A 10,971-nucleotide genomic window follows, 5' to 3' on the forward strand; every position below is an offset into this window, starting at 1 on the left:
GGCAAGAACATAGGCCTCATGTATAACGCCGTGCGCAGAATTCACACTACAACATGATGTAAGCACAAAAGCGGAACTGTACTTACGCACAAAAAAATCCAGATGCAGGAATCTGTGTGTTTGCCAACTTCCACGTTCTTCCACTACATAAATCCCGATCAGCGTGAAAAGTAACGCATGTGCACGCGTCTGCTGTCCCGCCCCAACTCCTCCCAGAATTACGCCTCTTTGAATATGCAAATCAATATAAATAGCCCTTAAGCTCAGCCTTCTGTGAAAAGACAATGGGAAAAGCACGAGGGAACATATAAGAATTTCAGCGAATACCAAGTGGAGGCAAAGGAAAACGTACTATTTGTTGGTTTAAACAGTGATATAAACAACAAAAGGAAGCTACTCGAGTGACACAGCGTGTCGGAGAAACTCGAAAGCTCAAGTTCACAAAGTCGTACAGTGCCCGAAATAAAAAAATAAGTTGCCAGAAATCAAAGTCGCCGTGAAAAGGCGAGTCGTAGCCCACCGTCTGAGTGTCATATGAAAGCTTATTAGGGTACAGACAAAAAAAATAGGAACACAGTGAGAAAAAAGCACGAAATGTCAACTTTAATCTCGAAATTCCCACTTTAATCATGTAGTTTATTTTGCCATTAAAGTAGAACATCATAAACTTCATCTTAAAATCGTTTAATTTACTAGTTTCTCAAATCCCATTGTAACTAAAGTAGCACGTTAAATGCTTTGTTCTGTATTTGATCTTCTATGTGCTCTGTGTGTGTGAATCACTACCTGCTTCTTAAACGGGCTTTCTCTTTCTCTGAGAGGGCACAAAATCCATTACATTCATGATATTACAGCTCTCTGAATAATTAAAATAATGAGATGTATACGTGATATCTTTTTCATGATGATAGGAATGAAAGCATGTTATTAAACATGGGAACACGGTGGTGCAGTGCTTGTTCCTGCCTCATGCAAGATGCTTGCTGCGCCATGTGCGACCTTCAATGAAATAATTTATCGCAGCAGTACTGTCTCTTTCAAACATGCTAACCTCCAATTCTTGTCCTTACTTTTCTTTCTCCAAATACCCAATCACCACACAATCAGCTCTGTAATACACATTAAGACATCTGTAAGCTTAGAACGCCGATTCTTCAAAACATTTAAGAAACATTGAAATGTCTTCATAGTATGTGTTTAATTATTCTATCTATCTATCTATCCTACCAGTGTCGCGCCAGCCCAGCAAGAATAAAGCACGAGGTATAGAATAATCCATGAACCAGTCAGTGCTGCGGCACCGTGTCCTCACATGTTTATTAACAATATAGATTATTTAAATGAAGTTAAAGTTTTATCTGTATAATATAATCAACATATTTTGCTGCATTTCATCTTAAAAATGATATCGTCATCATATGTAAATACGCGCTTTATAAAGTGGCGCAGGTTGTGCGATATTATAACTGTAGTGCAAGTTTACAGTGAAGTAATTGTACTTATAAGTACAAACAGTTCTACAAGGAGCACTTGATGGATTGACTGAGTGTGTTTAAAGTTCTTGGGATGAAACCGTTTCTGAACCGTGAGGTCCATACAGGAAAGGCTCTGAAGCGTTTTGCCGTGGCCGAGGCAGCATGTGCTTGATGCTGTATCCCGATAATTGTTTCCGATCAGCTGCTGCTGTGATTCGAAACTCAGATACAGTGATATAAATACTCCGAATGGTGCAGTGAGAGCAATATGGAAAAAGATGATCCGCTGTGGCAACCCTTAATGGGAGCAGCTGAAAGAAGAAAAAGAAGATGCAGTGAGAGTAACAACACTAAAGCAGTTATGGTATTTGGAATACTATGGCTATTCCCTGGACCATTATATTGTTGCAGGTTAATTACAATCAGATGCATTACACTAATAAACAATATGCAGTTAGTTTCAGTGTATTTATAAAGCCGCGTCAGGAATGTGGATCTAAGAAAGAAAGGGTAACCAACAGGAACAGTAGCACTGCTTTGACGCCGTGTGCCGCCAGTCTGCAAAACCAAGCAGAGAAGTTGCATACGACAGGGTATGAGGTACCGTGGAAATGTGCGTGGATTTACACCAAGTTAAGGTCTTATACATCGTGATTTGAGCGTGGAAACTTTCGCATGTAACATTTTTGTGCATATGCACCATTTATACATGAGGCCCCAGGAGTTTTAGGGAAGGGTCAACATTGGCTCAGATGAAGGAGGTTGTGTTTTACTAATATGCTGGAATTTTATGAGAAAGCAACCCAATGAATGATATGACCAGAGACGAGCATATGGTATTAGAACATTAGAACAATCTAGACGAAGTCAGGCCATTCCTATACACTTAATTCTTCTAAAATATCAAGTCTAGTTTTGAAAGACCCTAAAGTCCTACTGTCTACCACACTACTTAATAACTTATTCCTTGTGTCTATGGTTCTCTATGTAAAGGAAAACTTCCTAATGTTTGTGCAATATGTACCGTATACAGCTGTTTTCATCATTCCTCATTATTCATTTCCTGTAGCCCTGGCATCTGCCTAGTTGCTCCAGCTTTTTATAACTAACATGGTTAGCAACAAGATTATAAAGTTTGCGGATGACACGACGGTGGTCGGACTCATCTCGGGCAAGGAGGGTGAGCTAGCATACAGGGACGAGGTGGAGCGACTGTCAGAGTGGTGCACAGTCAATAACCTGCTCCTCAACAACAAAAAAAACAAAGGAGCTTGTTATTGACTTTAGGGAAAACAAAACTCCACACAGGACCCACCAATGATGAGTGGCTGGATGTCAGAGGGTCCCGGTGTTCAGGTTTCTGGGTATGGAGCTGGAGGATGACCTGACCTGGAGCGCCAACACCATTGTGTATTCAAATCAAACATTTTTACTTCCTACTTGTAATACATTACATTTCAACTGTCACAAATCTGCCCATCCTTGTTTGCTGTCCAAGTCCCTCTGTAATGATTCAACATATTCTAGATTATCTCCCAATCAATTTAGCTTGGTATCATCTGTAGACTTAACCAGCTTGTTACTTATATTCCTACCCAAATCATTTATTTATATTAAAAATAATAGCGACCCTAGTACCAACACCACTCTTAACATCAGCCAATTCTGATAAGGTTTCCCTCATCATAACCCTCTGCTCCCTATGCCTCAGCCAATTTTGCATCCATCTACAAAAAACATCCTGAACTCCCTCTTCTTTTAGTTTGATGCCAACCCTGTAATGTGGGACCTAATCAAATGCCCCACTTTGATCATATCCTTTGGTTGCTTCCTCGTAGAATTACAGCATATTAAAATGTGACCTCCTTCTTCTGAGTCCATGCTGACTGTTCAGTAAAACTCCTGCTCTTGCCATGTGTTGTTCAATCTTATCCTTAACAATTCTTTCCATTACTTTATCTGTGATACACTTTAAGCTTACTGGCCTATAGTTGCTTGGATCTGTCCGATCACCTTTTCTATATAATGGAATAATATTTGCCATTTTCCAGTTCATCTGAATTTCCTCAGTGCACAGCGACTTCCTAAAAATGTTCGTCAAGGGTTTATATATGTACTCGCTAGCCTCCTTAAGAACTCGAGGATAAATATTATCTGGTCCTGGTGATTTGTTTGATTTCAGCCTATTTAATCTGAGCAGTTCTTCTCCCTCTACAATTTCCAAATCACTCAAGGCCTCCTCAGTAGGCCTTTTTTTCTGCTGGGAGGTTATCCACTTCCTCACGTGAAGACCTCAGAAAAAAATTATTTACTTGACTTTGATTAATGCCAAATGAAACCAATATTCACTTATTACTGTATGAAGGCCTTTTGAGGCATGTAATTAATATGGAGTACGCCACCCAACATCATGAATGATTGTGCATGTGATCACACCAGCACTGGCCTGAAACATGGATATTTTTAGGTGTTGGAGCATAAACATGCTGCCTCGTTTGGGCTCCATATTTCAGTCCCAGTTATTAAATGTTTTTTAAGTTTCTCCCAAGTAGCACTTATTAGGTTTGAGATTGCTCTTGGAACTTTGAATGCAGTGATTTTGTATTTCTCCAGTTAAAACCATGAGCAGCTAACATACACTAACATGGTTCATGTTTAGGTGTTCATTATGAATTGATCCAACTGACCCATAACTAATTCCTCCGAGTCTGCTCTTACTCTTTATCAAATTATGCTTTGCTCCATGGGACTGTTTTATTACTGATGTCAAAGGTTACCTAGCCCTTCTTTGGGTCATCTGTGTGTAACTTACTGCCACAATAGTTTTCTGCCATCTCTTACCTGTGCATACAAAGTGACCTGTGAATGAATGAATCTCTGAATGTGTGGCGGTATCTAGAATTTTCAGTACCTGTGATGACTTGGTTTTGAAACAACAACAAAAAAACCAATGCACAAGCCACAGTCTTTGTTCACATATAAAATTATCACTATAGAATACCTCTTTCAGATTCAGGCTCAGTTACACAGAAACCCCTCTTCTAAAGCATTAACATTATATTCCAAGCCCCATCTAATCCAATTTATGTTCAATTGGGGCAGCATCGGGAGCAATGCCGGAGTCAATGCTGGATGGTGATCCACACCTCTACAGAGATCAATAAAACCCACACTGGGCCAATTTAGAATCACCAATCATCATGGCATACAGCTCTTTGGATTTTAGAAGTAAAACTTCTGACCATGCTACCCATAACTCATTAGCATTCCTACAGAATTTTACTTATTTGAGTCATTTTTCAATAACCACAATCAACAAGTCTTAAGAGTAAAGTTCAACAAGAGACACATTGCGGGTCCAAAATATTAATAAAAAAAGGCATTAAAATGCAGTGGTCAGCACTAACGCCTTGTGTCTAGTTTTGAACCCTAGTCCAGCCGAGTTTACACATTCTTTGATTATTCCAATTTAACTCTACTCTGACTGTGTTGGAATATGGATAGTGGAGGAGCCTGGTCCGGGGTCAGCTATGTGATGGAAGAAGCAGATTCAGGAAATGGGTTATTCCTATAATCTAACCTGAAGCAGCACAACATTAATTACAAGTTAAGAAGAAAATACACTAAAAGCACAAATTAAATCTCATTGAAAATGTGACACATACAATTTGCCCATTAATTCTTTTCTCACCTGTTACTAGTTTGCAGCTGGTTTTTTACTTCATCAATATTTACTCTTTTGGCCAAAAAAAATAAAAAATCACCCACACCAGTTAAACATTTCCTTCAACAGCCATTTGGCCATTTCTGAACGATCCCACATCATAGAAACTACTATTGATCAATCAATAGATATATCTTTATTTGTCCCTAGGGGAAAATGTGGCTTTTTACAGAAGCTCAATAAAGACTACAACTAACAAATGCACACCTGAATTACTGAAAGAGACCAAATGGCTGACTTGGCTAAAGATAAAAGAGTGCAGTCCAAGAGAGGCATGATGCAGGCATATTGTTGTTGGTATAAAGGAGTTCCAGCAGTGTTTCCTAACACTTCTGCTGAATAATCTTCTGGCTGAAAGCACTTAATGTGACCATGTCAGAGAGAGGATGTGTGGCTGTCTTCACCATCCCTCAGTTTTCTTTTCTTCACTATTCCAGCAAGACAAGAGATTGTTGTGAGTACATTGGTAAAAGACAAGGAAACTGCCCAGAACAAGCATGATTTAAGAAATTCTTGTGCTTAATGTTGTATGAAGTCAGCTAATTGACCTGAGGAAGATATGATCCTGACAGGACTTTCATCCTTCAAGTCCCTAAATTTCGACAATTCCAGAAAAGATGACAACAGGCCATAAACATCCGATTCAAGAGGAGAGGGCCACTTTGTACATTAAAGACTGCCCCGCCAATGAGAAGTGTTCTCCTCATCAGGAAAGTCTACATTCATTCTTCTCTCTTTTTAGTCACCAGCTCTGTGACAACAAGGCAGTACAGACTGTTGAGAAGAATAATGATCCTCAAATGCTCAGATTCTTCTAAAAAACACACACACACTGCTTGTTTCTGCCATTTTTTAAAAGTTTGTTGGAACTACCAAACCCACTAAGGTCGATTCCCAACTCCCTAAACATATGGAAAGCAAACAAATCTTCTTGTTCCTGATCTACTAAAATTGCCTTCAATATTTATGAAGCTTTATTTTGCAGCAAAAAGTCATTATCAATAAATGTTTGCTTAACGGAACGCTGGTCTCTTTAGCAGAATATAAATAGTCTATAGATTAGGACAAGATGACAGACTGCATCATATGCATTCTGGCACGCTAATGACAGTTGTCATTTACAGTAGCATATGTATGTTTCTACAAAGTAACGAGTCCATGAGACACCCCACACGTTACTCTCCCACAACCAATATGATTGACATTTTATTCCCCACAAGACTTTGCAAAACACTCAGGAAAATGAAACTTTGTAAACACTTTATATTGTTGAAAAAAAAAAAATACACAATGCTGTCCTTTTCTCAACTGTTCACATGAATACGCTAGACCCCAGCATGCATTACTGTAGCCTCATTTGAGAAATAATGAAATAAAGCACAGAACACAAGGTCATGACATTTATTAGTATGACTCAATTTAACAGCTTGTTTGCTAAAGTACATCAAACATTTATTTTCAATTTATAACTATCCATGTCAGAAGGGTGCTTCACTCCAAGCATTGAGACAGAACAGATTCAGGGATCAACATTATGCTGATATCGATAATGTAAGCCTTAGTGTGGTATTCATTATTATAAAAATAATACGAGAGAGCGAGAAACACAAAATTCTGTCTTGCTCTCTGATGACCTTTTAAATTTAATTTTTGCCTTTAAGCTATAGCACTGGATTGCAGCTCCTGCTCAGCTGATAAGGCAACAAGGAGGGTCTTCTGTTCAACTTAAGCTTCTGCTGATCTTTTATTCAGCTAAAATTGAAGTCATCAGAGAGCAGATCATCAGACAGCTGCCTGCAGCATTTAGAAAGAATTAAGTGGGTCTAATTTTTGTATCCCTTGCAAACAGTCTATTTGCATATTTATTTCAGTAACATATTTGGCAATTTAATAAATTTTTCTCCCTTACAACAGTTGACAACCTAGAATTTTAAAACGGATGCCTCTTGTTTGTAAGACACAAGATGACAAATTCTTTATCTAAACCCATTATGTCCTTGACAAATGTCAAAGGTACAATGAGGTACACAGCAGAGTGCACCCATTAAGACAACCACATCAGGCCAACTCTGAATCAACAATTAACATAATATACACATCTTTGAGAAATATAAAACATCTCTGGGATAAAAACACAGAAATGACAAATTTCTGATTACACTAATACAAACCTTACAATATTCCTTATCAATTCTTCAATTTATTTTCTGAATCTCCCAGTTTTAAAACTGGCTCACACAGACTACAGTCAACCTATGCAATAACAAGGCAGGGACCAGCCCTGGATGGGACTACAGGACATAGCAGGACATACACGTTTCTATTAAAAGGCTGAACTATTTTTTTAACAGCATCTTTCATTAGTAAACACCATGGCAAGACACTTTACAAATTTAAAAACGTGGCACATTGGTTACATTGGGTTTCTAAAATAGAAATAGACAGGTCAAGTGATTTGAGGGGACTCCTTAGCCACTACAATTTAGAGTTGTCAATTAGTCAAAAATGTAAAATCTTTGGCATGTGGGAGGTCACTGGACAATCTGTCAAAAATACACTTGGGCAGAATATGCAAAATTCCATAAACACTGACTGGAACTTTCACCTCTATAATCTGTCCACTAATGTCAAGTATTAACTACAGCTACATTTATAAAGTTATGTAAGGTACAGTACAATCATGCTTTTTTCGCACAATCCTGAAATTTTAATCATCATTCTCAGGAGGGAACTGTTCTCTCTTATGTTCCCTTGCATTTCACATGACTGTCATTAGCTCCTGTAATTAAGGTTGCCAGGTACTGTTAATCCAAAGCACCTGCTGTCCTAGAATGTGTCTGACATTAACAAGGGTCTTACTGCAGCAAGGTTACTCATTAAATCAATTGTTTTAAAAGGTAAATATATTAACATTTCCACGATTAACAAAACTAAGGAACAATGTGCATCTTTGTCACATTAAAATAATCAGCAAATTGTACTTATTAGAAAAATCACATACCACTTGAGTTTAAGGTAAAGACAAAAAAAAAAAAAATGCAAAGATGCACTTGTAAAATATTTTACTCAAATTATGTGTGTATATATTTTTTAAAGATACATAGATATCAACAAATTATATAATCTGCAAATGTTAATTGTCCGGCACACCATTAAAACTACAGATACACCTTTCATTGAATAAGGAAGAGGCTTCTCCAGTACACAGTATCTATTCTAAACATTACTTTTTAGGTATCAAACTGCGATATATTGACCTATGTCTAACAACATACTTTAAATAACCTCATGAACAAGTTGCTCCTTCAATACCTTTCTTTTTTTGCTTTTTTATTCACTGAATACTTCACTAGATGAACAGCCATTAGCACATTAAAAGAGTTATGATTGAGACACTGCAAGGAGGCTGATTTGCATTTATTTCTAAAGGCTCTCAAGTGATTAAAAAAATTAATAAGTTAATCACAGGGTTTGCCATCTTAAATTAATCCTTTATTTGATTAAGATAATTAAAAGGATTTCGTTAAAAACAAACAAGGAATTGGTAAAACATTTAACGCTAAATCCATTAAACATGCAACTTAAATTATATTGTTTAACAGCACTGTCTCAATCATCAAAAAGACAAATGTAAAATGTAAAGGTCAGTGAATAAGATTTCCCTACATAACCCTTACTTAACTAAGAGCTTTGGAAATGTTCGCCACGGGGCCAAATGCTGCACCATTGACCAAAATTAAATAAGTTACAATGGCCAGATGACCGACTATTAAATTACAGCATACAGCATCCATGTAAAAACAATTGCTTGAACTTGTTTTTTAACTATTAACATGAGAAACTGAATAACATTTAGAAAAGAAGAAAAATATTTGCTTTAAAATGGAATGTCATTATACATAAGCAATGATCTTCAGCACCAGGCATATAAAAGTAAAGTACATGGCTTGGGAAATGTCTAAAAGTCAATCATGTACTGTATGTGTAATAGAAAGCCCAGATATAACCAGCTGTAGCCAGAGATGAGGAATATTCAATAAATAATTCTTCACAGAAACTTACATAACCTGGCTGTCAATATTAGAGAACAAATTACATTTCTGTAATTTACAAAGTCACTGCTTATCCGAATTGAATGTTATCTCAACATGAATAGAAGAGTCATATTGTAATCATACTTCATCAGTGAAAAAAGTAGCCCACATCACAAAATAAAACATTTAAGCAAAATAATTGAAGTTGGCCAGTGGTCAAAATTAGAGAACAAGTTGTACTAGTTAACAGCTGGGTCTAATCTAGCAATATTTTTAAATAAGAGGCAATCCCAACCGATTAGTCAACATTTGTAGTCATTTTGCATGATTGAGGTGCTCTAAGCTAAATGAAACACTGCAATGTCAGGTTGTTCACATGAAGGCTGATGGGATGATGCTCTCAGCCAATGTGTCTTGATATACAGTGTCTTGTCCTCCAAGACAAGTGGTACTGAAAGCCTACACTGCAGTGACCATCAAAAAGAAGAATACAAAAGCTATGACTGGCTTTTGCTGAGAAGCATTTTTTGTGGACTGAGGGTAACTGGTCCAAAGTTCATTTTGGCGACAAAAGCAAGATTAATTTAGTTGGTTCACATGGTAAACATTATGTTTGGCATCAAACTGGGGAAAAATTGAACATAAAGTGTGGGAGGAAGTGAGTGAAGTTTGGAGGAAGAAGTGACACAATATGGAGAATAGTCTCTGCAGCAAGAGTCACGCCTCTCGCACAGCTACATGGCAAGGTGAATGCAGTGAATCAGAACCTCCTTCTGGAACATGTGGTTTCATCCCTGTGAGCATCACCCAATAAGCCAGCCATTTTAATGTATGACAATGCCCACTGCAAAACAGGTGAAGCAATTCTTGAAAGTGGATGGTCCTGATATGAACCCGAATAAGAATCTCTGGAAGATACTTGGCAGCAAAGTTATGGCAAAGAAACCCAGTACAGTTACTGAATTGTGGAAAAGCTGGAAGGCGAGTGGAAGAAAATAAGCCAAAGCAGTTCAAGAAACTGGTCATGTCCTGTGGGTACAGATGTGTCAATGTCACTTCCTACTAAATTTTAAAACTGTAATCATCAAAAAGTGTTTATAATAAAGTTGTCCAAATCTGATCACTGTAGTTTTCCAAAAAAAAAAAAAAAATTGTTGAATGACTTTTTTGCCATGGTTATTTTTATTTAATATTCTAATAGAACAATAATCATACCTACAGCTGCTATGACTTTCAATTATGAAAAGTGATTGTCACCAGTATATGAAATACTTTACACAATTTTTCATAAATTGTTCTCAAATTTTGACTGCAAATATATATAAACAAAATATTATATTTTAACTGCCTAAGTATGCTTAGTCTACTTTAAAAAGAGTACAAGAAAGGTGAAAATGGAAGCCTTCCACTTAACCCGAAGGAGGCATTTTCCAAAGAGTTAATGTTGTGTTGTCATGAACAATTAAGGTTATTGAAGTAGTTCTTACTTTTGAAAAAGAGTATCCAAAATAGATTGTACACTCTATATAGCTTACAACTCACCTATGGACAGACAGTAACATTCTGATATTATTACCTTTTGCTCAAACAAGAATGCATGACTGTCAGAAACCCTCCCTAGATATCATTAAGACATTTTACTATTCTGTATGCACTAGCCTGACTAAAGTACTGCTTTTATACTTGCCTGTGTGTAATTAAAGGAGAATTTGGCTCACAAAATGAGCAGAAAGTTTCA

The sequence above is a fragment of the Erpetoichthys calabaricus genome, chromosome 17, assembly GCF_900747795.2.
Source record: "Erpetoichthys calabaricus chromosome 17, fErpCal1.3, whole genome shotgun sequence".
Classification (NCBI taxonomy): Eukaryota; Metazoa; Chordata; class Cladistia; order Polypteriformes; family Polypteridae; genus Erpetoichthys; species Erpetoichthys calabaricus.